The 26,789-nt window shown below is 40.1% G+C and overlaps 1 protein-coding gene across 14 annotated transcripts in view; it reads right to left on the reverse strand.

Annotated features, from left to right (window-relative positions):
* The window catches only part of ZMIZ1 (zinc finger MIZ-type containing 1), a 359,852-nt gene that overhangs the window by 291,658 nt on the left and 41,405 nt on the right, over nucleotides 1-26,789 (reverse strand). For 10 of the 14 annotated variants that reach the window (XM_064145441.1, XM_064145438.1, XM_064145439.1 and 7 more), the window contains one exon: nucleotides 15,254-15,403. The exons of 1 other annotated variant lie outside the window; for it this stretch is intronic. The gene's annotated coding sequence lies outside the window, so the exon portion shown is untranslated. Of the gene's footprint in view, nucleotides 1-15,018; nucleotides 15,110-15,253; nucleotides 15,404-26,789 lie in introns of all 14 variants that reach the window. 3 more of the 14 variants (XM_064145443.1, XM_064145442.1, XM_064145444.1) reach the window with 3 other exon arrangements.

A 26,789-nucleotide genomic window follows, 5' to 3' on the forward strand; every position in this document is an offset into this window, starting at 1 on the left:
TTATGAAATCTTTTTAAGTGAAACTGAACAAAGGCAGTTTTCCAGCTAGTACTCTCCTGATATTAAACTAGCTGAAGAGAGAGGAAGGAGACAAGCGAGGAAGGACAGTACAGCTGAGATCTATGCATCCTTGCTATTAAAGATTCAGAAAGGTAACTCCTCTTGCATTTTCTATAAAGTGCTTCACATCTGGACTCTGTTAGAGCAGGAAGGATTGCCTCCCCAATCAGTTACAGACAGCCTAAAGATAGGGAGGAAGAAACAACTGTTTTCTCTTGATTCATTTATGTGTGAGAGTAAAAATCTGTGTCTTTTGTTTGCTAAAACAGTGCATGGCACAAAAAAGCCCTCCTACTTTGTTTTGTGTTTAGGTGGGGTTGTTTTAATTAGTCTTTGGGAAACATGCTCATCACAGCTACAGTACGTTTTTCCAAGCTGAGATGTCCATTTCCTGGAGTGAGTTTATCTGCCCAACAGTGGTCACCTTCCTCCAAACAGACATTTCAACTTCTGTGAAGGGGCAGAGGACACACGTTTCACCAAAATGATAAAGGGAAGCTCAGGTTTACATTCAAATGCAGCAGTACTGCAAAACAGCTCAGAACAGCTTGTACAGCTCAGCACCAGCAGCCCGAGCAAAGGAATGCCTCCCCGCTCCTGGGTGTGACTGGCCACTGCCTCCAACTAGGGAGAATGGGCAACAGCAGCCTGGGCTCTGCTGAGGTCCCACAGTGCAGAAGCTTTCACCATCTCTTCACTTTGAACTGAATGTGGTGACATTTCCCTGCCTTTATGAGGATCATTAACAAAGGCCTCCAATGTCTATGTTTAAAAAAATAATTTCTGATCCACTTTTCCCAGATTATGGAGGCCTGGGTGTCAGTAACATGCTCTTCTACATGATATGTTAAGATAGAAAGAAAGAAAAGTTAAATACTGCTTAGAATACAAATTACTTAGAATGCAGCATTAGAGAATCAAAGTACAAGACTGAAAACATACACAGTGATTACACTAATTATTAAAGGAGGGCTACATGGAGAAAAACAAATTGCAGGAATAACACAAGCCTTGTAAGAAGCTATGCTATCTTTATGGGGTTTTTTAAGTTTCACATATCGTACTGCAGTATCTCTTCAGTGGTCAGACTTTATCATCTACAATTATTCACAGAGTAAAATACATTGCTCTGGTGTAGCTTAAATTTAGATGTATGCAACCACTGTTTTCCAACAATGTGCACTTGCAGCCCTGAAGGCCAAAGGCATCCTAAGCTGCATCAAAAGAAGCATGGCCAGGAGATCAAGAGAGGTGATTGTGCCACTTTATTCTGGTAAAATCTCTCCTGCAGTACTGGTCTGTAGTGTTCAACACACCTGATGGAAGAGGTCCAGAGGAGGGCCACGAAGATGATCAGGGACCTGGAACACCTTTCCTACAAGGATAGGCTAAGGGAGCTGGTGCTGTTCAGCCTGGAGAAGAGAAGGCTCTGGGGAGACCTAATAGCCACCTTCCAGTACCCGGAATAGGCCTACAGAAGGCTGGAGAGGACCTGTTTACAAAGGCCTGTAGTAACATGACAAGGGGCCATGATTTGAAATTAGAGAAGAGTAGATTTAGACTGGATGCTAGGAACAAGTTCTTTACCACAAGGGTTGTAGAACACTAGAAGAGGTTGCCCAGAGAGGTAGCTGAGGTCCCATCTCTGGAGACGTTCAAGGTCAATCTCATTAAGGCTCTGAAGAACCTGATCAGTAGAAATTGTCCCTTCTCACTGCAGGGTGTTTGGGCTAGATGAACTTTGGAGGTGCCTTCCAACTCAAACCATTCTATGATTTTATGCCATGATAGCACTTCAAAACTTTCCTGTCCTCCACACACATATACATTAGACCTTGCCAACTACATCAACTGCAGCTTCATTCCTACATAATGATGGCATAACCTGTCAATGATTTCTAAACAACTAGCCATGTGCCAAATTGTATTTCCTCCTCCTAGAAAAAGGTCTGAAGATGAACAAAAGATTTAAACTGATATCCTTCAGTTTGTATTTAGAAATACAAGCATCTCTTTTCCTTAAGAAATACGTGGCCTCAAAGCTTTTATTTTAAATTTCATTTTCCTTTATGTTTGTGTACCTGTCACATTTATGATGTTTATCATTATGGGGGAAACAAAACCAAGGAAAACAGATCAGACTTAAGAACTGTGTCAACATCTCCAGTTCCCTGGCATTCTCTCCAATCATTTAGAGCCATGTAACTTCAACTTAGCACTAAATATCTCATCATAACACTGCAGGCAGCACATATCCCTGGTATACTTCTCTTGCCAGTTTTAAGTGTTGCCAAATTTCTTTTCCTGCTACCACAACTAAAGAAATTCCCCAAATAAGAAAACAAACAAACCAACCCACCCACCACACACCCTACACAAACAACAAAATAAACCCACAGCAAACACAAACAAGCAGGCAAAACTCCTTCCACAAAGGCCGTACTGATTACTCGCTTGCAGACCTGCACCTCCATTGCCAATCCAACATCAGCTGGGAAGGGTCTGAGTACATGCAAAATGTCAGTCTTGCTCATCCTTGAATATTTCCTTTCATTATTCAATACACACTTAGTATATGGAGCCCACTGCCAGGAAAGATTGGCAGAATAACTGTACAATATAAGGACTTTTCCAGCTTTGAATTTCGAGTGTTTAGGATTCCACAGAGAAGTAATCATTCCTTGTTTTCTCATTGAGAAACAAACTATTCCTATCATGACTCAGAAAAAGGTAGGGGAGCACCTCTAAACTCCTTGGAGTTGTGCCACATTTGACAGGCAACACAGTATGCACCCAAATGCTTAACAGCCAGAAGTGGTGCCAGCCACAGCAACCAAAGATTTTCCTAGTAGATCATTACCTGCCCAACAGCTCCACAGAGCCATGACCTGCAGCTGCTTCCACACTGAAGACAAATACGGTAGCATGCCCTCAAAATATCACTTTAAAAACCAAAACCACTGAACTACATGGCATCATTTTGATAGCCTACTGCAGATGAGAAATAAGCTTGCATTTATTTGAATATATGTATGATGGCTGCTTGCAGATTAAAGCCAGCATTGCTGCGATTTACCTTCCTACTTCTACCTTGAAAGATGGAACTACGTCACTTTAAAAATACTGGCAGGGGGAATTTGCACCAAAATGGAGGTTGCTCAAGCACATGTTGCTCCCTCTCTGATGTTATGTGCATGTGGAGTATTAGACCTGTTTTCTCCTTCTAATTAGAGCCCCTTGTTGACCCTGTACTAGCAGTATCCAAAAAGGACCTTTCACAGAGTCACACACAAAGCCCTGAAATTGGTCATCAGGTCTATCCCAAGCAGCTGCAGTCAACTGCCAAAGGAAGGACTAAAGGTTGTAGCTTCAAGGTAGGAGCCTGGCTGCCATAGCTGAACTGTTACAAGGAAACAGAGCCGGGTGGGGGAATCTCAGGGTTCTCCATCTCCTACGGAGTGACCCCAGCAGCTTCTCTGTCAGGATGCAGAGAGCAGAAACCAAGAGAAGGAGAGCGAATGGCAAGAATAGCAACTTCTGGTCAGAAAGACTTTGTGTTCTTTTCATATGCAATTAGCATGCAGACAAAATACCTGATTTTAACACTCTCAGGAATACAACTAAATATCAAAGACTATTTTCCTATTTAACTCCTCTCATCTTAAAACAAACAAACAACTCTACAGGTAAAAAAAAAAGGCTAACAAAAAAAACCAAAGCAACCAACACCACACAAATATTCTGCCTTTACTTGTAAATCAGGGAAACTGATCTGTTTGAGTTCCAGGACCCAAAGCTGCACTAAGGTTGCTGAAGGAGTTTTAGTGGAACTTCTGATGTATCATGTATTTTTTAGACTGTTAACTTTTTGTCTTGGTAGCACTAATCTCTAGCTGTGCTAATTTTAGAACAATTTGAGCTAATTCTGAAAACAGAACCAAACTACTAAAGCACCATAGGTAAAGCTCAGCTAAAAACCTGTGCTAGCTTTTCTAAACTGATATTTGAAGCCCTACATCTCATCAACATTATAGATTACTACTGACTTTTACGCTTCAGCTGGCATTATTTCTCCAGCTGTATTTAAGGTTATTACTAGAATTATCTGCATGTTAAATTTTCAGCATTCACATTTTTCTACTACTTTCTCCAACAGATTTCTCTGGTTTATGTATTTTTTCTTTTGGCCCACTGCCGTTGATCACAGTGTCCATAATCTGTGGAGAAGAGATTGCTGATGGCGTTATCAGAGGCAAACAGAATGAAGCTAATGGTAACAGGCACTCCTTGCTAGGTAATTATTATAGGAGAAAGAATGCAAATGAGCCCTAATCTGTCTAACACAATGGCAGAGGTCTCAGATTTGCATTAAACCTTTTGCAGCACTGTCCCTGATCAGGGACTCAGCAGATAACAATCCATCTGCAGCACAGGCTGCTCCTTCCACTCTGGGCGGTTATTAAATTGTGGCCCCAGCAGATACAGTTGTCCCTGAATGACTTTCCCCTCCCCCCTTCATTGCTCTAGTCCCCTCTTCCTTTCCTCTTTCCCCCCTCAGCTTTGCTGGAAAAGCACCTCATTGTGCATGCCTTGATTCATGCTTACAACAAAGACAAGCAAAGTGCTCTTTGACAATTTTAAGAGGGGAATGGACATAAGGAAATCTCTGTTACCACATATGTCATTCACTTGTTGGGGGACTGCAAGGAAATAACTTGGCTTTTCTGTGCATCCATGTGTTCTGCTAGAAATACAGGGTTGACAGATGTAGTGACCCAACAGACTTTCTCATTTTACCATGAACACCTCCAAGAAGCAAATGCTTTGCTTGAATCTAGGCTGAACTCCTCATAAGCCATGGTTCTTCAGAAGGAACACTGCCTAGATCTCAGTTGCCCATCTGATAATAGGCTGTAAAGAATTATATTGCCTTCCAGCACTGTGTCTAGCTATAAAAGGACCTAAACTAACACCTGTTAGATGGAGCTATGATCAGTACTTCCTAAGGTGTCTACTCAACTAGCACATCTTATGTCTTGAGATGCTCTGATCACAGTCATGCAGCATTAGGAGAAAACATCCTTTCCTTAAACTTAATAATCTCTAGTGTCATCCATTACTACATCTTGATTGGATTAGAAGCATGGGTGTCAAATGCATCAAACCTTTCATGAAAGAGTCCCTTTGTATGAAGGCAAACTTCTTTATTAAGACCTGAAGTGCTTTCCTGAGCACTGTTCTTTCCCCAAACATTTTTGTCAGATGAGGTAAAAGACAGTACTATTTGCAGTACGATTTTATTCTCAAAACTTACCTTCAGGAATCAGAACGTATCAGCCACAAAAACTTCAGAGTTTTTTGCTCTACTGAAAAGAAAATGTAGGCCACCAAACTCTCTGAGTGGGCATACAAAGTCACTTCTCAGACAGTTAAACAAAATAAATAAAATCAATAAAACCCTATACACATTGCATGTGAGAAACAGTTTAAAAACCAAGATTAACCACCACCTTCATCTGCGCATTATCGCTACTATTCCAGTGGCACATATTCAGTCTGGAGTTTGCATCTGAAATACTAACCATATGCAAAGGCAGGAAAGCTCTTGAAAATCTGTTATTACGCAGATCATACTAACTCAAAATAATGTCATAAACAAAGGATATTTTCTACCAAGCAACTGACATAAAGGAGCTAAAGTTAATTACGGTGCACTACGTGTACAGAGACCAATGATCTCCCAAAGAACATTTTTTTTTTCAGATTCCTTACATGAAGGGGGGAAGTGAAATAATAATTAAAACAGGCTTCTGAAAGCTCCATATGTAATTCCCCTCGTTTATTTTTAACCAAGAACTTGAGGACTTTTGGAAGACTGCATCAACTTAAATTTGATTCCTAACCACATATGCATAGTCTTCTGTGCCAGGCGTAGAGAGAGACACTGAAAGAAACCCAAGAGCCAAAAAAACATTTGAGCAGTCACCAAAAAAAACCCAAAACCAGCACAGTGTCACATGACCAGATGCCATCACTCTCAATTATGCCATTCAGATACATTAATAATCCACTGCACTTGCTCTGGAGACACCTGCATGCTTTGTTCTTCCTTACTGTATTACGGATGCCAATACTGATGAGCAGCTCCTCTGGAAACAGGTTGTGGGTGCTTTAAAAGCCCCTGTAGCTGCCTAGATTTAAGTACAGTTCCCACTAAATTACTGACAGTAGTTAACAAACAGGTATTTTCTAAACAACAGTTTAAAAATCCTCAGCTATCAAAAGGCCACATATTTTCATGTCATGTAAAAAGATTTTTTTTTTCAATAATCAAACTTCATCTCCTTTCCATCTCATGCAGCAATAGGTGGGGCAGTGCTACTTCTTTATGCTCTTACTGGTTTATGCTACGTTTCTCTCTGAATCACGGAACCACAGGAATCCTTAACCAACAGCAGTACTAGGTACAAATACTACATGATGTGGTCACTGCACTTAATCAGTAGCTAGTTTAAAAGAAAAAAAAACCAACTTGTTTTTAAATGGTGCTTTGGCTCTGTTATGATACTGAGGTTCTGTGTGATGATCTTCTCCCATCTGCGCTGACATTTAAAGGTTCTTGCCACTTGGAAGGACTGGGGTGGTATGATGTTTTGAGTGAACAATCTTTACATGAGGAAAGTAAAACATGTCTTGCACTCATTAGTTCACCTAAGTATAGAAGAAGCTTTTCATGCAACATTCATAAGGCTGCAAATATTTTCCCATGTAATTTTTGTGTGAAAGCTCCAACACTAGAAAGAGTTTCATCTGGAACACTGTAGCAATACAAGAAGAGATAACTTTTAAATCATTGAGATATGACAGCTATCAGAAACTACAATTTCTTGCATTTCTAACAGGCTTGTGTCCAGACTTATCACTGTTCTCCAGACCGCTCCACTCCAGTGACCAGTTACTAACAACTGCCTACTGCTGTCATTTTTATATATGCATAAAAACCTTCTTCCAAATCCAGATATAGTTGTAGAAAGCCTCAGATTAGAGCCTCAGATGCTCATCCTCACTTCAAAAATCAGAGGTCACCACACTGTTGCTAGACCAGCAAAAGTATCAGAGCATCACATGGAACAGCCCACACCTATTTCACAGCACCCAAACACATCCATCCATCTCTGCCTGCAGAGATACCTCATACCTCCTCCTGCCTGCAGATCTTGATGGGTGGCTGTCCTGGAGGATGGGGAGAATGGAGTACAGATGTCTTCATGGGAAATTACTGCTCACCCCGTGACCCTCAGCCCATCACCTAAAGTCCTAAACCATGCACTTCAGGACTGTGCTTCCATTAAGCATTAACTCGACCAGTTCAGCTGTGTTGTTGCAGCCAGTCAAATATTTACAAGGGTTTTAGAAGGTGCTAGATTATTCTCATCCTTTCAGTATAAAAACAAGGTCCAAGATACCATTCTCTGCTTTGCATACCTGGAAGTCACACTTCTGAAGCTTCGAGACTTGGAACACAACGTTGTTAAAAAGATAAATCCAAAACAGGAAAACTAAGAGGTACGCAGACAAAATATTGGCACCATATACAGTGCTGGCAAGTAGAGAAGCCTGAGTGTTGTTCGGGCGTACAGCAAGTAAAATCCCGCTCCTAGAGCTGTTGGAACCTCACCTGAACATCAGAGATCCCTTTGTGGAACTTGTCTCTAGGTCATTTTATGGTAAAGACAAAAACTGCCGGTGTGCTTTCAAAGATCTCCACAGCTTTATTCCCCCTCGACAGCCCTTTAAGAGTTTCCCTCTACGGCAGCATTCTGTTTCAGGGATTCAACCTTTCAACTGAAGCATGAGAGATCGCTTATACTCTTGAACCGGTGGGGCTGCCAGCCTCCCCTTTGTTACAAAGCGATTTACATTTGAATGGCGGTGGGAAGAGTCTTTCAAGGAAAGGCTGGTGGGGGGAAGACGATATACTTGCCAGCATCCTATTCTCAAACCACGTTCGTCTACCAGCTTAGTTTCTGCAGTTCACAAAACTACACTCATCTTACCACGTAGCTAGTTTGTAAGGAGGTCACTTTTATGGCCCTAGTAACAATGTGAGTTTACTTTCGAGGGGATTTTATACACAATTGTTAAGTGAAATTCATTTCAAGACTCAGCGTGGACGTTCACGTTAATTTAAGGTAGCCCAGAGTATGTGATTTTATTATTCCACAAAGCTTCCTTCTTTGAACATGTGCATACTCTTTGTCATTCACTGACTCTAGGACTTTTTAGGTATTTCCTATTACAACCCTGCATTGCCATGCACATCTCAGGTATTACACAGTTTTTCAAGAGAACCATAGCATTTGAAAAAGGGTAACCAAGTCTATTCCAGTTTAATAGTCAGGGACATGCTGGCTTTGGCTTCCCACCTAAACATTTACACAAGTAGCACGCCCCTGGTGCAGTTCTGTTGCCAAGTTTCAAATTGGTAGATAACTACTGATTGGTTTCAGTCTAGGTCAGCAGTTACCAGGCAGTACTGCACTGCTGCCTTTCAAACAGTGTCACACACTTGTAAATCCACATAAGGATTTTTGTTTGCTTGCTCGCTGTGTAAGCATAAAGCCACCTATCTCCAAACAAAAATAATACAATCTGAAGTAAAAATAAAAACAACACAAATTGGCAAATGCTAGTCTCTGGCACGGAGAAAGATCTGTAAAGCACATTTTTTTCTGTTTTTAAAATGCTGTAGGAGTTTCTGATTTGTTCTCCTGCATTATGAATTGGCCACACACAGAGCGCACCACCTGCAGAGTGCAGCAAGGAAAAGGCTACTGGCAAACCATGGTCCCCAAGAAAACCACATGTGTTGGAGACCAAATACTTTCCATTTTGCTTACTGCTAATAAAGCTGCTTCACTTCATTAAAAGCAGCTTATCATTTTACCTACTCTGATTAATTAACCTCCGCTTAAAATGAATGAGCACTTGATTTGAGGATTCTATTAATGTGACATCCGTGAACCGCCACTAGCATAATTCCATCCTTTTCTTTTTTGTGCTCCACCATCTCCACACCAACAGTTGTGTTATTAGGCCATATGGATTGACACTTCCAGTACTCTTTGTGCATATCATAAACACTTTTCTAGAGAGAGGCGAGAAAGGAAAGGTTCCACAGTCCAAAACCCTTCCAAGTCTCAATTTATCTGTTGGAACATACAGGTGGATATCACATACTACTTGCTATAATTACAATACCCAAGCCTGGAAAGAAACAGCATGGAAAGAAGAGGAAGCCAGAGAATGCAGTGGGTTGCTTGGAACAGGCAGGGGATGGGGAAAACAGTACCATTAATACATACAATTCATTTGTCTTTCCAGAATGAAGTGGTTTAAAATATGAAGCACAAACAGTAATGAGCTCCATCAAAACCCTGACTTTCTTAGAGAACTTTCTCTCAAGCCAAATACCATGTGCTGTATATGAATAAAGACAGCTTCTGCTACAGTATATGCCTACAGATTTCACAGTTGCACATTACTGCCAAAATCTCAATTTCTAGCAGCAAAAAACGTATGTTGCCATTCTTTAGCCAAGCATCTGAAGACTGAAATATATCCTAGCTGCTCATTTTGCTGGCAAACAGTGTTTTACTGCACATACCAAATTTTAATCTCTAATCAGTAGACTTTATCAATGTCACAACTACACAAAGGTGTCTGGGAAACAAGAAAAAAAGCACCAACAAAAATAACAACAACACTGAAAAACACCAAACAAACAAAAACATGCACACAAGAAAAAAAAGACAAATACACCCACAAAAAAAAACCCACACAAAAATCAAAACCCCACTTAACCTTTTTCTTCATGTTCCCTGAAAAGTTAAGCATCCTTTCATTTGTAATAAGACCCACAGAGAGGACAGAAAGATCATCAGGCCTAGAAATCTAACAAACTCTTTGTTTGAGGGAGAAATGGAAGAGAAAAAAGTGAGGAGAATGGGAAATAAAAGATTTTGGGTTGTCCTAACATTTAGGTCTAAATTTCTGTTCAGTTGTGAAAAACCATAGGTAGATTATTACCAAGCGACTGGAAACTGTAATTATGTTACAAGCAATTTAAGATGTCTCTTTCAGGAAAGAAGCACAAGACTTACACTACAAGCACAAGACTGAATTGCATAGTTCAGTCAGGCAAAGCTGCATGTAAGAAGGCACCAAGAGAAGATCTGGTTTACATCACACAACAGGGCACTAAGTGACCATGAGCCACTTAGAGTCTTCATCTGGCTTGCAAGACCACAAGCACCAGATCAAAACTGTATGTTACAAAGCACTTCCCAGTATAAATTGACCTAGCCCACTGAAATTTGCACGTTATTTTCTAAACTAAATTTCTTTATAACACAGTGCTTCATGTGAGATCAATTAAATTCTGTCCTGCAGCTGCCTGCTGTAAAGCCTGGCATAACTGAACAGGAGTCTTCCCATGGGGCAAGGCCAAAAGGCATAAGACAGGATCCCTGCCATTGCCACCTAAGCTAAACTGCACTCAGTCCTCCCAACAACCAAGGCAGCACCACATATTCCAGACTTTAATCCATGCATGTACCAGACACAGCAGAAGAGACAAAGCAAAGAAACATAGTTCTGAAACATCAACTCATCATTTTTAGTTTCTACTTCAAAATACTTATTTTAGAAAAAAAGCTCAGGTTTCATTTTTGTTATTTTTTTAATAGGAAAATTGTTGAAATCTGTAAGGAATTCACAGCTGAAGGACAGAAGAGTATGCACCTGGATGGAAGAGGACAGTCATCACTTGTAAGGATATCAGGCAACAAACCCAGATCATTCTCCATTGCTAACTTGAGTGAGAACTTTCAAATCTGACCTGGGCCTTCTAGCTTTCTTTTTGACAGACAGGTAATATAAGCAAAATACCTGAACCTGCCACCTACACTAATAGGTCAAAAACTCCTTACTGCAGACTGTGCCCTTCCATCAGTTACCACAAATCACTTAAGGCAGAGTTCCTCCTAACAGGCCTGCAAAGAGCATAAGACACTTCAATGCTCAGGGCAATGACTTACACACCAGGGGAAATGGCGTAGAGACATCTGGCCTCCAGAAGCATCCCTTCAACCTCTGGGAGAGGATGCAAAAGAGGAGTCAACCAATGACCCAACTGCAGTTTACTAGGGCTGTGAAGCAGGGAAGCAGAGGAGTCTCCACATAGGACTAAATTAGTAAACTCAGTTTTATGCTCATAAATAAGTCTGTACACCTCAGACACAAAGACCATGAAAACACCACTGCATTATGGACAACTAGGCCAGGCAGACCATAAATGCTGAAACTGGAGGAAAACCAAGTGACCCAGAGCTAGTTGTAATAACACTGAAGAACTGAAGGGTTTTAACACAAACAGACATTGCCAACATCTACACTACCAGAGAAGGACAGTACCTTCTAGCCCTCCATACAATCACAAATGCCCCGAGACAAGCCCTTGCAGGCTTTTCACCATCTGTCCCCACAACCCTTATCACTTACACACTTCAAGGGACCTCTGAAGTTTACTCTCAGAAAAGGGCTGACCCAGACAACAGCAAGGGTTAAAAAAAAAAAATCAAAATCATAGCTCTTACTATTACTTTGACCTAACTTCTTGTGCCTAGATATGCTGGATTTTTACTCTACTTCTTACATCTCGTACGTGAAAGAAGGGATTTAAGAACAAGTTAATTTCAGCTCTGAACTCCCAGCCTACTGTGCATTTAATTCTGGCAAAATGTTTCAAACCATCTTTTTGGATGTACAGCAAAAGCATTTAGATTTCTAATTAGTTTAATTTTGTTTTTCAACACTATATAGTAAACAGATTCGAAACATAAAGTTATCTGGAAAATGCACCACTGGGATGGGAATTATTTTTCTTCTCCAATCAAGTTTTTGAGATTTAAATCTTCACCATACTGGAAGAAAAAAATAAACCTGTAACCTTCATGGAATGAAAATGAAGAAAGCATGGGCTCATTACTAACATCAAGTTAATGAAGCACCTTCAGGCCTTAAGCAGTGGTAGAGACCTGATGTAAACGGAGATGGTTACCCCTTTGCAAAATGAGGGCTCCGGCAGAACCTTCCATTCTCTCCCAACGTGCAATACAGCCTTGACAGACACTTTGGATCACAATACAGTCACTCAATGAGAAATCCTAAACCCTGAACTTATCTCAACAGGCATGTGGGGAAAAAAAACCTGCAAGACCTGAAAAAGCAAACTCCTTGTTGAAATGCTCTAGAAATGCTCTACAAGGAGCTATGAACTTGATTTATATATGAAAAGAGAAATACAAGCAAGGTAAGCTTTCCACTGACAGTGAAGTCATTACAGGCATGCTGCTTAACATACACGGTATCATGCACCTGAAGTGTTAGCTAGCAGCAATATAACCTTTCCCTTGGAGATGGTTCAGGTTGATACAAATAAGACAGAAGGAAACAGGACAAAAATAATGAGGGAAATAAAACATTCTAAATTCATCATTCTAGATGCACTGGCAAGAAAAACAACTTCTGAAAGAATCTGAACAGACGTTGCTCTTTCAAGGAACACAGCAAAGAGAAAATAAAACAAACAAACGAAAGCCAAAAAAAAACCCCACCACAAACACACAACACCCACCAAACAAAAGCCCCAAAACACACACACACACAAGCCAAACAATAACAACAACACACACCAAAAAAAAAGGCATTATCGTTGCCCAAATTTAGTTAGAGGAAATGGTAGAGGAAAGCACAGCATTGAAGTCACAAGACAAAACAAAAGCCAACTTGATCTTTTGTTGCCTTGTTCCTGCCCTGCCTCTCCCCTCCTTTCTGTCTGCCCTGCAACATTTCTAGTCTGGGAAAGCATATATGCTTTTCCCTCCACCTTTCCTGAATCAGCTTTAGTCCCACACATGGGCAGGAATTTCCTTTCGCTTTGGTTCTCAATTTTCACTATCACGTCCAGCCTCTCCTCCCAGAGCATTTCACCCTGAGGAACACTGTCTGTATGTCTGCATTTGATAATACAGACTCCGCTGCTCAAATACCATACATTTGCAGACAGTTAAAACATGTTTTACAAAGGTACTATAAAAAAGTTTAGCAAGATGTATTTCCTGGGTGTGCAGGTCACTGCAGCAGTTGGAAAGGGACCCTGTCCAAAAGAGCAACAGTATCCCCCTCCTCCCAAGGACAGAAAGAAGTGCACAGAAACAAGTGTTTTGTCCTGGAGCTGTTCCCAAACCACAGTTTTGGAAGGACAATCCATCTGACATGTTGCAACTCAGGAAGCACATGCAGAGGAAGGAGGAGGGAAGAAGCAGGCAAAGAATTCGCTCCAAATTTCCAGTGCCTTGCGAAAGGGACAAACACATGCAGCCAGCCAGAGGGAAACGGCAGTGAGTTGCGCACGGTCTCTTGCTGGACCCTATGATTTGAGCAAAGGCACTTGTCTCCACTGCACACTGCTGCCTAAGTCACGTGCTAGGAGGGAGACAATAACAATAACTGATGCCCACGATCCTGCAAAACAGCTTGCAAAGCTTGTGCTTCCCTCAACCCCCCCAACCCAGACAGTTCGAAGGCATTCAGAAACTATACAATAACTCGGCTGGAGTTACGAATCTTAATAGCAGCTTTCCTCCACACCTGCAGCTCAGCCAAGCCTCCCATGTCTCAGTGTGCCCCAAAATTCTGTGTTTCAAAGGAATTTTAGAGCCTTCATTTGTCTAGGAGAAAACAGGTTCAGAGGTCTTTTGCGGGGCCCTCTCAGCACGCCACAGCGTCAGTGGCAGAGGCAATGCCTGCCTGCAACAACACAGGCAGCTGCATTATTTAGTCTGGCACCAAAGAGAAAAGCTATCATCTATTTTAAAGTTAGATACAGGGAACCAGCTGGGGACCAGCGATTGCCATTTTTGAAGTGCAAGAAGAGAAGTGTAACCAGCCTTTCCATAGTAACAAAGATTAGCCGCCTGGAGTCTGACACTCCTCCTGCATTAAAAGACAGGAGACAAAGAGATAGACAGGTAATTACACAGAAGGAGCCCTGGGGAAATTGCAAACTCCTTGAGAACCCTTTAGCTGGTCTGTATGTTTCTCCTTGTCTCTGCTTCAGCTGAAGGTTTCCAAGAAACACTTGCCTATTAGGTCATTAGCTTTATTGCAGAAGGTAGCCAGGCAGCTGGTGGCGGCTGCTCAGTAAAGACTTAGCTTGCCTCCCCACCATCAACAATGAGATGGAGAATGAGAAAGAGAACATCTCAAGGCACATCACCTGTCTGCAGATTATCCTTGGCAAATTAGCGTACTTAGTCAGTCTGAAGGGTCTGACAGATGAACTCTGACAAATCTCACTGGGGCAATTTAAGACATTATTACATTGCACTGTCTTCCCAAACCCTTCACAAAGGTTAGTGCCACAGCAAATCTGGCAGAAAGATTTGTATCACATTGGCTCATAGCCTTCAGAGCCTAGAACTCAGCATAAAGCCCTTCCCAGAGCTGGTTTAAGTTAAGACATCAACTGTGAAGTGGAATGGCTGAGTTCTAGGCATTAGATACTGCCTCCACTACAAGGTGCATGAACATCTATCACAAAGACGGAATGAGAAATGACATCTCAAAGCACTGCAGCCAGCTCCTAAGCAAATACAAATCTAAACACTAAGTTTTGTCACTAAAATATAAGTGCAATTTGTCTAGCAACTGACTTAAGTCTACTCGCGCAGCTCAGGATGCTCTGTGAATCACAGCACTTTTTTTTTTGTACTTTATGCATCCTGACACTTAAATTGAATGCCCAATTCAAAGTGGAAAGACAGCTATCACCAGGTAACTACAAAATGCAATTGCTTAGAAGTATTACAAAAAAGGCACAGCATTTAAACTCACCTACCACATTTTGCACTTCTGTCCAAAATTAAAAAGTCTGGAGGGAGGAAGAACTGCCATCTGTAGAGCAAGAAGCGCATGAAGCCTCTGTCTGCATCACATTTAGAACAATCTACATTAACCAAAAGACTTGCATAAACTCTAGGTAGACAAGCTTGTTCTGACATCACTCTCCTTTCCAGAAGGAGTTGAGCAGGCAAGACACCTCAAAAAGCAGATAACAATTACCTCTTACCTTTCTGAAGTGGCCGCCGCCAATTAGCACATTCCTGGAGCTTCTAATTCAGCCAAGAAGAAAGGAGGGGGAAAAAAAAAAAAGAAAAAAAAAACCACCCCACCAAATCAGAGCAGGAAGTTGTTTTTCTTCTCAGCACAACAGAATTTCCTAAGGGGTGGAAAAAAAAAAGAAACAAGTATTAGCTTTCTTGTTTTTTTGAAGAGGCTACAGATTACAACTCCTTGAAGGAATTACTCTTCCCCGCTTCTAAAACGTCAACTTGAGCTGTCCTGTATTTTCTTCTTCTATTGTTACCTTATCAAAATATGGAATATGAAGGATGAATCACAGACTACTAAGAAAGACAAAGACATGTCAGAATGGGATAAAGCCACATACTAGAACAGGATGTGATCCCACTCTAAAATGTTCTTGAGCACTTATTCTGTTAACTAAATATGCTTCAGCTAAGCTCACACCCACTTCTGCAAAAATTCAAATGAACCACATTTACTATCAAAATAGTTGGCAGAAAGCAAATTCCAACATGCATACTGAACATACAGGTATATACTGGCATTCAAGTGCTGAAGGACTCTTCCCTGCAAGGATCACACCTAGAATTATTAGGCATATGCAACTACTCATAACTTCAATTTAACACAAATACTCTTCTCCTTAAGACAATCTATTTTCTTAAAACAATCTGTTCTAGTTATACTGAACCTTTCAGTAATAACAATAGGACAAAATACCAGAATGAATGGAACAGAACCAAAAGGTCTTTCCTGTGATTAAAGGTACCAATTAGAAATCCAGCTTCACTCCCATGAAACCATAATCCCCCACCTCAGAGCATACATATCTCTCTGTCCTACTCCTGACATGATTTTAAAGTGACTTTGAGACATCCAGATTCAGTGGACTCCTCCCTACCTCCACAGTACCTACCTCTGATGAAAGGCAGGAAAATCAAGTAGAAAATTATTTTAAAAGGTGCATGCAAGATGTTAACATATATGAGGAAAAGGCAATCAAGGTTTTCCACGGGGAATGAGCAAAGGGAAACACATACAGTCTGTTTTCCATCACTTTTCTCCATGAGTGGAAGCAAAAAATCTCTACCCTTCTCTGTCGTGTTGAAAATCTGAATTCTCAAGGAAAAAAAGTCTATGCTACCTTCCCCATGCATCTCTACCATCTCTCAGCAAGATACCTGTATGCTAACAGCATGCAACTGCATATGGATCCGCATATCCCTAAAGAGATTTTACACAAAACACTCCAACAGATAGGAACAACATAAAAGGTAGCACTCCCATTGCAGCATCTCCCTCACAGCTGACCACGTCTGTCCAATTCTAAATGGCCACAGCTCTTGCATTTCTCTAGGGGACAAAAGCTCTCTTCTTCTCTCCAGCCTGTCAGCAAGACTTAAAGCTGCAAGAATAATTCTGTCCAGATTCTCCTCTAGATAGGCAATGATTTAAACAATTCATGAAGTAACAGTGGCAGTGTAAATAAACAATGAAAAACTAAATAAAGATCACAGGAGAAGACACAAAGAAAATGCGCACTACAGAAAGAACGAATCTCTTCTGACTTGTTATGTTCACCCATAAATAGGCCTAGTAATAATCTGACAATGTGAATGAATGGATCCCAACACAAAAAGGTACCTGCTCAAAAATCTGCCTCCCCAACACCACACCTTCCCACACCGTTTAATTCCATTTTCTCTATGTCTTGCATGTTTCAGTCACATTCTGCTTTTGTCAGATTTCAGCCCCCTCATACTAAATTGATGCAAGGAAACTCAACCCAACAGCTAGAGTACTCCAATTGTTATACTTTAAGAGGGAAACTGCTACGGTCTTCTCTGTGGGGATGGGAGAAGAAATGAACCTGAGTGAATTGCTCCTGGCACGATTACGTCCCAAGGCTATGTGCTAATCAATACTTACTGAGCAGCTCAACACAGACTAGGCTGCAAAGTAAAAAAATAACAACAATTTTATCCATACACACACATACACACAAGCTTTGTGCCCCTAAATCAAATGCATCATTTGCTTTTCTTCTTATTAAATCAGAAGGATGCTTTATATGTAATTTTTCTTCCTGCTAAGAGATGCTCCCCACATATGTCAAGTGAAGTCTGCTAAGAATCTGACTTATTGGTTACATTTCAAGTGCTTAAAATTTTTACACTTTCAGCCCTTTCACTGATTGGAGAAATAATTTAAATCAGGTGTACAAGATTTGAAGGAAGCATATTTTTAAGCAAACATGAAATAAGGAGGTGGCCAAAAATGCCAAATGTGCAATACAAAAAAATTAAACATCATTCTTGTGAAGGCAGAAATCTCTCAGAAGTACCATTTATGGATGTAGCTTTGACTCAATATTACTTCTCTCAAGGAAGGTTAGATTGCTCTATTCTCAAATGCCCATGCAAGGAAAACAGAACAAAACAAAACAAACAAACATGAAGTGAAATAACACATTACCAGAAAGTCAGATTATAAGTGGAGAAACCTAGAAAAAGACTTGACTAAATTTCTGGCAGGGTCAGAAATAATTTGCAGAAGAAAAATGTCAAAATGTTTTGGGTATACAGCCACTATGGGAAGGAAACAAACAGAAAGCTGCTAAATAAATACTGTATGGAAACCCAGCAAATTGTTAACATCGACATTAGATAAACACAAAGCAGAAGACAAACATCCTCAGATGGTGTGCGAGTCAGCTTCTGCAGTGGATTCAGCAGAGTTGCTTTCATACATCAGGCTTAATAGAAGTAATTTTCTATTTCACCAGACACAGCAGAGTTTTCATTATATCTCACACTACACATGACAGTTCTGGACAGTACCTGAGAGGAAGACTGAAACCTGAACCAGGGGTTCTGAAATGTATTTTTGACTAAAAAATAACTTTTCCTTCTGAATGATCAGTATCAGATTTAGTCTATAATTATGAAAATATATTTCCCAGACATTACCCAAATCTAACCCACTTCCCATAGTTAAATGCAAAGATCCTCCAAGACATTTAGCAGGATCTAGCTCTTAGTTTCATTGATCCAAGACTTTTTAAGCTTGGAAAGTATCAAGTTCTGGGAAAGTAACTCCCTCTCGTTTTCATTCTGCACTGTACCTTATCCTGTCTGTATCCCTACTAGAAACCCTCACCAGCACTTTGGGGATCTCCTTTTGTTAAGGGAAGCCTCCATTATACACAACCAACCTGGAAGTATTTCTAGCTTATTGGATTTCCTACTTCTATGATGTTTTGATGTTTATTATATCTACTACAACAAGAGTTAGAGAAAGGAATTAGGGCAAAGCACTGCTGCATGTAATAAATTACTTCCCAAAATATATTTATAACATTAGGCAAAGTAGGATTTAAAGAGGGGGGGAGTACATCATTACCATCTCACACAATTTAGAGGAGAAAAGTTCTTCAATCTACTTTTAACCAACAAGTGTTTTTCTTCAAGTGAATTTTATGTTCACTTTTTCTCCTCTATTAGAATTAGGTCAGGTTTATAACACAATAAAAAGTATTTTCCTTTTTTTCTGTTTATCTTTCAGCCTCTTGATCTCTTTTGAGGAAGGAAGGAAACTAAAGTTCTCACTTAAAAAAATCAAAAACCAACCAAATAAAACCAGAACCAACCAAACATACCAACCCCCCAAAAACCTATAACCAAAACAAAAAAACCCTCACCAACAAACAAACAACAACAATGACAAAAACACACACACAAAAAAACCCCCAGCCAAAATCCAAGAAAGTTAAGGAGGAAAAAAAAGGCAAAAATACCTACTCTTAACCATGAATCTGGAAAAAAGAAACCTTCTTTCATATACATTCTTGTAGTACCTGTAGCTAAAATGTTTCTCAGAACAGTACCAGAAGTATCTTTTGCATACCTTAGTAAAATACATTATAGTATCTCTGCCATTAACAGCAGTGGCACCTCTGCACAGTCTCTCTGCCATTAACAGCAGTGGCACCTCTGCACAGTCTCTCTGCCATTAACAGCAGTGGCACCTCTGCGCACTTTTGGCACCCTCCCTTAACTCTCAGGGCAGGACTCTAAACCCTGTCTTTTGAAGCCAGGAACCTCACCTCCCTCTAGAGCAAGTTCCTTTTCCATCCTAGTCTCTAATATCTGCAGCTGAGACAGAATTAGTATGAAGTGAATCTTAAATACAACATAGTGCCTACCTACAGCAACATAAAGAGAACAAGCTAGGTATTCTCACTCAAGCCAACAAATTCTCATTTGGTTTAGTATGAATTAAAAGCATGTCCCTACTATCCATGCATGTACTCATGTGTGCAAGTGTTTATGTGTCTGTAAACACTTCTAACACAAATAACTGTACTGAAGTTTTTTGTGAAGAAACAAACTTCTTCAAACATAAATACTGTTTTCCCAGAACCTTATCTGCACAAAGACAGGAAGTTCTTCTCAAGTATCCATTACAAATAGCCAAGAAAAATTATCAAGATATTACTGCAGAAATGCAGGCAAAAGGTAAAGAGTGAATCAAAACAGATCTCCCACATAATTTTTCCTTCAATTTGCCCATGTCTTAGTGAAGTCATGTAATCTACCCATCAACAAATGTCTAAACACAACACTCTGTACTTTACCTACATGAAAAGTAGCTCCTAAACAAGATGCATAATTTTTACTAATCTGAACTACCTTTAATTCAAATGCATTTTATTTCTGTGTTTTCTGCAGCTTAAATGTTATACCTGTCTATGTATTTTTCCCCATCTACTTTCTCCAGACCTTGAAAAAAAGCTCTTTGCAAACTGGCATCTGTCCATGTGAAAATGGAAGTTTACAGAAGCACTATTCATATTGATGCATTTAGATTACATGATCATTAAAACACACCAACCTATGCGCTATGTTTACTTACCAGTTTAATCACAGCAGCTACCAATCAACAAAAAATGCACACCTAACCCTAAGTAAGGTTGTATTCCCCATTATTTTATATGCAAAGCCCTGAGCATCAAATCCAGTGCACCCAAGCACAATGCAAGATCCTCATCAATTAAAATGTGGTGACTTCCCAAGAAACACAGGAGGAGTAATTTTTCAAAACATTTATTTCCCTTTCAAGCTAGATTTAGAAGGAAACGATTCCTTCTCTAAATGCCACACTCTTCAACATACCCCAAGCAACTTATGTGACACAATACTGATAACCCAGCTATAACAGCAGTGCTATGGTGGAACTTGGAACCTAGAACATAAGGGTGCGTGGTTATGAGCAGCATCCGCCAGAGCCTCCCATCTGGAGTGGCAGTGTAGGCTCCTAGGTGTCACTGTTGGTGAGCCATGTGCTGACAAGACAACAGCCTAAAGGATAAGGGCACTGGGGAAGAGGCATGAAGAAACATTTTTTTTCTCAAGAACTATCTGCATCTCACAAGCTGGATTTCATATTTTTTGTCTTAATTAAAACCAGTATATATTTCATGTCTGAAAACTGGCACTTTTTGGAAGATTGAGTCACTTAGCCTATTAAACCCAAGCCCGTAATATGGGTGTTATTTCTTAAAAACATACAGTAAATGCATTAAATTATTGATAGTCATTAAACAGGAAAAAAATTTAAACAGCTCTCAGCTTTTATAAATCATTAATGCAGTTTCTACTTGCACATCTCACTGGGTTGCTATCATATAACACAGAGCAAAGAGCAGAAATCCTGAAGGCATGAATTCATTTTCTCTTGATGCAGAGTAAAAATATTCTTGGCAGCAGGAGAGAGGCTAAAACATGAAGCAGAACGTTTGAAAGGAGACTTCTGTCTTTTGTAGTAAACATGTAGCAATGCAAGGGAGTAGCAATTTTAGGGACCAAGGCTCATCTGCTTCCTCTTATCTCCTCTAAGGGCCAGTTACAATGTTGTCAATCACGTTCAACACACAGCAGTCTAAAGCAATCACACTCCCCCCCCCCCCCCCCCCCAACAGTGTTTACGAATTTGATATACTTGAAATATAGGTTAATTCAATGTCATGGGGGTTGAGAAGGGGAAGGAGCATTGAGGTCAATAGTAAAGCACCCAGCAGCTTGAGCAAGATGAAGATTTCATCCCGAGCTGCTTGCCAGCCAGCAAGCCAGCGAAACAGATGAGTAGAAAAATCCACCTGTCAAAATGACAGTCTCAGCTCAGAAAAATGATGGCGACTGAGATAGTCTCTTGAAGCTTTTGTGAACCTTGACTGGGGCAAATTCTGACTAGACCTAATGTTTTTACCATCTCTGATTGACTCATGTCAGAATGGGGAATCTGGAGACACATGCCAATTGGTGGCACCTTGCCTGGCTTGCAATGCCAGCTACCAGTGAAAGGAAGTAAAAGCCCTTTTTTGTCCATCCTATGCACAGGCAGAATACCTGCCTTACGAAGCTGCTCTCTCAACTTTCATCTCCTACAATTTTACTGAAATTCACTAGTTTAAATTACATCAAATAGGGAACAGAATCCTCAGCAGCAAACCAAGTATGATTGCAAAATGCAAGGACCTACCTGACCTACATTAGAGCAGCTAAGGTGTGCCTTCAGCTATGGATGAAGATGAGCCACAGTCATGAAAACTTCAACTTGGAATACTGAAACATGAGCTCTAGGCCCATATTTAGTCAGTGAAACCTTAGCCTTGCATCAGCCTTGCCACTGGAACCTAAATTAATTTGCATTTGTTTAAATGAGCTATAGTAATAGCTCTGGAGCACGGTGCAGGCACATCCAAAGCCAAACACAGTACCAAGAACTGTGCTAGAGAGGCACACACACACCCAGAGCCCACTTCAAAAGCACTTGCAGGAACAACGCCTCATGATCAAAGTGTTACAGTCCTCATGATGGCATCAGTTCCTTACAAGAACATAAGTTTATGCAACAAAATTCTGAATGTTAAAGATCTAGGGAAAAAGTACAGGAACAATCTGTTTGCTCCCAAAATCTATGTCCTATGGAGCATTTTTCTTCCTGAAAATGATTTAAGAATGTACTGATCAGAGTAACTAGGTAATGCCAAATGTTGGTGAAAAAGTAGCCAGGAAAAGCTGCTGCCACTGGAAATCATGCAATGGTTTAGGTTGGAAGGGACCTCAAAGATCATCTAGTTCCAACCCCCTGCCATAGGCAAGGATACCTACCACTAGAACAGGTTGCTCCAGGCTTCATCCAACCTGGCCTTGAATGGCTCCAGGGAGGGAATAGCCACAACCTCCTTGGGCAACCTGTGCCAGTGTTTCACCACCCTCACTGTAAAGAACTTCCTAACATCTAGTTTGTATCTCCCCTCTGCCAGTTTAAACCCATTACTCCTTGTCCTGCCATTACAAGACCTTGCAAATAGTCCCTCCCCAGCCCTCCTGTAGGTCCCCTTCAGATAGTGGAATGCTACTACAAGGTCTCCTTTGCTTCTCCAGGCTGAAGAGCCTGTACTTTCATAGCCTGTTCCCACAGGAGATGCACTTCAGTCCTCTGACAGTCTTTGTAGCCCAATAACTTACCTGGACTTTTTATTTTGACAACACAATCTGGATCTCTATCTAAAAGATGAGGTGGGAGTGTACAAGTACCTAGTATTTCCCCTTCCTAACCAAAAGCAAGGCTTGTTTTAAGATGACATAAGCAAAGGTTGCAAAACAAATTTTCTCAGATGCCTAAAATATGTCTCATGACAGCTGCAGCTAAGTCTAATGGAAAGCAACTCTGAACTAGTAGTTAAAACCTGTCAAAGACTCAGAGAAAAGAGAGACAACTTCTAGTACAGTATTGCACATTCAACTGAACTATCACAGACCTACATGTGAGGCTTAACTATTTGACTTCTGTTACTTTTTCAAGACAGAACCTTTCTGTATTGGATGTTTGGGACTCATACAACAGTTTCTGCATATTCACCAATCATCCCCCTTTATTCTTACAACCAGATTCCATGATAGAAGTCACTTAAAATAACGATGCCAAACAACTGTCAAAGCACCACTAAAATGAGCTTATAAACAGGTTTCCATCTCATAAATCACTTCAGTGATCTAGTTATGCATGTAACTTTCCCTGGGGTGGTGCAAAACACAGAAAATTCGTTATCAATACGCAGAGATCATTTGGCAACAATATCACTACTATTAAAGACTTGTGCAATGCATTGTAATCGTAGTGCCACTGCACATGTGGGAGAGAGGAGCTGTTTAAAGCCAGTGGCTTAGCTATAGGTTTGCAAAACAAGCAAACGACAACCAGTTCTGCTTCAGGTGCCTGGTCATCCACTTGGCCTTGAAGCACCACATGAGGAAGAGAACAGAGCATTAGTGGCATTGACTTGTTGCTTTTGCTACAAAAGTAACTTCAATAATTTTCAGAAGATCTGCTAATGATCCAAAGGGTCTAGCAAGTTCAGAGACCTCAAGAATGGAGGACATTCATCCACTGAAAGTTTTTCATGTGCCATGTTAAAAAATAGTGCCAGGAAAAGGATTGTTTTCTACACTGCATATGTATTTTTAACTGTTTATTATATTAATGCTTCATATAATTTTGTAATAACCTATGTTTTACCTAATTCTGATATTTTAATAGTAAAGACAAATAAATCTTTTGTTCTGATCAACAGTTCTGATACCCCTTTGTGATAGGCTCCTGTTATCAGTGGTCAATAGCTGAGACTGAGTACTAGTCTCCCAGAGGTAGAAGAAAAATCAGTGAACCCTAACCCTGATGTGCATATATATTTCTCTGTATTTCCCACCTCTAACACATCTGCTTGTCCTGAAACTCATATGGTCACAAACATCTCTTTTCCTCTGGAAATTCATCCAAAACCTAACTTATTATTACAAGAAATTAATCCTCAGGAATTTAATCAAAAACCAAAGCAGAGAAAAAAATGTCTCCAAAGAAGCCTTTACAAATATCTCCTGAAAGAAACTCTTATTACTGACAATCCTGCTGTTCCTAACAAAACAGCATAGCTTCACTATGTGGATGATCAACACAATTAATAAGTTACAGTAAATACTCCCTGGTTCCACCAAGTTCAGAAGCTTTTCCACAGCTCCTATTTGCCATGTAAATTATTTCCTTCTCAAATAATAAATTCTTTAATACTTTAAAACATAATATGAGTAATGAGTTATGAAATTATCAACTAAAACAAGTTAATGTAAAAGAGAATTAGGATCCTGGTAAGTCTTCAAATGAGCCCTTCTTATGAACAATAAACAAAAATGCAATGGTCACAAAAAATAATTCAGGATCAAGGACAGAAACAGGTAACCAACAGAACAGTGAGACCCCAAAGTTTGTAACAAGTAGCTGTCTTTCAGCCAGAGCCTGTAAATGGCACCACAATATGAATCCTTGACTTCTTCGAGCTTCATACAAGGCAGTTACAGAAACAAGGCTTATATGGCTGATCCTGCACCTCCCATTTGGTTCATCCTTACTTTCACACATCAGCAGTAATACCTTAAAAATATCAGCCTGACTTTATACCTTAAGAATTCCAATTAACACAGACCTGAACCACTGCATTTCACTGAAACGTACCAACAAAATCCCTGTCTATTTTCTATGCTATCACCTGGTCCCAGCTTCCTCAGCCAGCATTCCAACATACCTGCCACACGCCCCACACTGCTGCAGAAGTCTCAGGCAGGTGGTGCAAGGACAGTTGATAGCTTTGTCACAAACATCTCTGAGATCAGTTTTGAATATGTAACTGCATTAGCTAGAGATGCTCTGCTTATGTTGTCTGTATGTCAGGAGACGAATAGGTAGTTAAGGTTTTTTAGACAGAAAGAAGACATGAGGAAATTTTTCAACACTACCTATGTGATTTGGAAGGCTGAATCTCACTATGTCTAAATCATTTAGATGCATTAAAAAAAAAAAAATGCTTATGGACTTTTGCTGTTAACATATTAGAAGTAACTACAATGTACTACCCTAAAATCTATGCACAAATATCATTTGTCAACAGCACTTTAAGAAGAAGAAAAAAGATGCCATTTTTACTAGTTGGACTTCGAGAGAATTTCCCATCACACCATAGCATGCATGCAAAGCTTCTCAGCTTGTTCCATGACAATGGATTTGCAAAGCAAGAACGAGGGGATTATTTGATTCAGCATCTACTCCAGTGGCCAATTCCTTCAACAATCAATACCAATCAACAAGCTAAAGCCTTGTAAGAAAAATCAGACAGCATTTGAATCCTTCCTGCGGCAGCAAGCCAGGCTATGAGGTTTTATGGTCCAACACAGACCTGCTCAGACACCAAATTTGTTGAAAATCAGTTTTATCTGGTATTTAAAATGCACCCTATTCTTTCCAAATGCCAAAATAGCAAGCTCACCTTTGCAATGAAATTCTCATAAGAAAAATATGCATGTACAAGCAACTTGGGTCTAAAAATCATGTACTTGCTACTTTACACTTCAGCTGTGCATAAAATATCTTAACATGATTATGGAGGAGAGGGATTCAAATAAGAGCAATGCATTTTAAAGCAAAACACATACAATTTTTGGGTTACTAACATGAAAGATTTTACTTTTTCCTATTATTCTTATTTTCAGGGCGAGTTCAGAGATTCTATGAATTACACAGCTATGACACTCTACTTGGGGAAAGTGGAGTAACAAAACTTTAATAAGAACTTACAAACCAAAAAAACCCCATCTTTGATGTCCACAGGGAATAAGCAGACATGCAAAAAAAAAAAAAAGCCAAACAAGCCAAAATCAAAAAACACCACACAAGGAAAAAAAACAACACAATAAAAAACCTACAGGAAAAAAAATATTTAGGTTAGGTTTTTAACTGGCCTTTTTGTTCAGTTAATGTTCATGTTTCATTCATGCATTTATATTCTTTGGTACTGTACTAAAACAGAAACCTTGAGACCATCAAGCAGACCAGAGGGCTTTTGGCATCTGTTAAAACACCACATTCAATCTGTGTTTTAACAATGCTGTGAGCCTTCACTCATCTGTCTCTTAGAAGAAGAAAGTGGACAAATATGGTTTGTTCTCTATTAAAAGGGTCATTCCAAATCCCAATGCAGTTGCTAAATAATTCTTTGCATAGCTGTACAAGAATGACCAAACCCACATTCAAAGAGAATAACTAGCAGCAAGCCACACTGACTAGGTGGAAGGGGAAAGCCAGGAAGGGAAGAGCCAGGAACACAGTGTTTCCAGGAGCACTGCACACTTTGATGATAGGGTAGAAACGGGATGATGCAACGACTCAGTAGACCAAAAAGGTCTGTCAGTGCTTATCGGAGGACAGCTTGTTTGGATAACAGGAAGCATATGACTTCAGGCTGTAGGAGTAGCCAGATACAGAAGAAAGAGCACTAGGGTTTGGGATTCCCAGAAAATAATTGAAGGAAAAGAGTGATCTGCTGCAGTAGACTGTTCCGCAGCACAGTCTGGCAAACAGGAACAGCTGGGCAAATCTGAAACAAAAGTACCAATGTTCATAGAATT

This window comes from Pogoniulus pusillus, chromosome 6 (genome assembly GCF_015220805.1).
Source record: "Pogoniulus pusillus isolate bPogPus1 chromosome 6, bPogPus1.pri, whole genome shotgun sequence".
NCBI classification, from domain to species: Eukaryota; Metazoa; Chordata; class Aves; order Piciformes; family Lybiidae; genus Pogoniulus; species Pogoniulus pusillus.